Source organism: Mytilus californianus, unplaced genomic scaffold (assembly GCF_021869535.1).
Source record: "Mytilus californianus isolate M0D057914Y unplaced genomic scaffold, xbMytCali1.0.p SCAF_10, whole genome shotgun sequence".
NCBI lineage: Eukaryota > Metazoa > Mollusca > Bivalvia > Mytilida > Mytilidae > Mytilus > Mytilus californianus.
This window is the reverse complement of record NW_026262582.1, coordinates 74,906,876-74,908,411: the sequence shown is the minus strand read 5'-3', so window position 1 is coordinate 74,908,411 and position 1,536 is coordinate 74,906,876.

Sequence of the window (1,536 nt, the reverse complement as noted above, 5' to 3'; positions counted from 1 at the left end):
ATGAAAATGAACTTTTACTATTTACAATTTTTTTTTTTAGCTCGGGCGATTATGAGACACCTATTCTATCTATTGTTGAAGACCACTTGTTCACTTCTAGATTTTTGTTCATGCTTTGATAGATTGCTGTCTCATTGACGTATTTTCAACACCTACTTTTATTCATATGATCAATTTTTAATATCGAAAAGATCGACAGTGGGCATTGTGGGTGAACTTTCTGTTGCTTTATGGGTTAGCTTTCTGTTGTATTGTGGGTGAACTTTCTGTTGGTATATTATTATTTGCAAATACAAGATTAAATACTGAAGTACCATCGGTGTTTTATAAACACAAACACTTAAGATAATATCGAAAACTATCACTTAAAGATAAGAAATAGATTGTCGCTGTTTCTTGCTTGTAATGTTTATGCATATATGTCATTAAAGAAATCTGTTGATCTTAATGACATATATTTTTTTTTCTTCTTAAAAGTTCCGAGGTAGCCAGTGCTTGAATTCAGTATTGAAATGTTACTTTATTATTTTAAAGTTTTTATTTCCTAATTATGTTAATCTAAAAAAAAACGTTGCAGCTCAATGCTGATTATTTGCTCATGTCCTATTTGGTTTTGCTTTAACCGGCACCTGATATCACCCTCAGTTTTTGGTGGGGTTCGTGTTGCTTAGTCTTTAGTTTTCTATGTTGTGTCATCTGTACTACTATTTGTCTGTTTGTCTTTTTATTTTTTGCCATGGCGTTGGATTGTTTGTTTTCGATCTATGAGTTTGACTGTCCCTCTGGTATCTTTCGTCCCTCTTTTATGAATGCTATCCTTAAAAAATAGGAACCCTCTAATAAAAGTTTTTCCAGAAGCATTCGCAATGCATTTGTAACAATCTAGTTTAAGGACTGTGATTAAGCGAATTAAACAATTTGTTAGGGTTTAAATTCATTAAGCATAAACAAATGAAGAAAAATCCGGTCTGAATTTAGTTACGTGCAGTTAAATACATTTCATACCAAAACACATTCATCATGACATCACATCTAAATATAAAACCAGCGTAATTAATAAAATAATTAATTATGACATCACACGTTACACAACTAACAGGTACACCCATACACGTCACAGTTACAAGCACTTTTGACATATCTCAATGCCCAAATATGCCTATCTCTAGCTACTTTGTTTGTTTAGTCATTTGGAACGCCTTTCCGACTTTCCCTTTTGCCAAACCATTAAAGACATATTACCTATATTTGTTTATCATCTAACAAGGATGCTTAATCTTCTTATCAGCTTCAAAGATTCTTAAATGCCTCGCTGTAGAAGATACCTTCTCTACTTAATTCTGTTTACCTGATTGTTTGTAAGTAAAGTAAATAAAATTTCATTAACTTTCATCCGTTTCATTTGGTTATTTTGGAATATTATAGATTGTTGCACGCCTTCGCAGATGATGAGCTCGCGCTTGCTTCATGAATTTGTACAAACAATCAAATTAAATATGTTTTATGTGAAAGCGATGATAGTTGAGTTAATTTGTC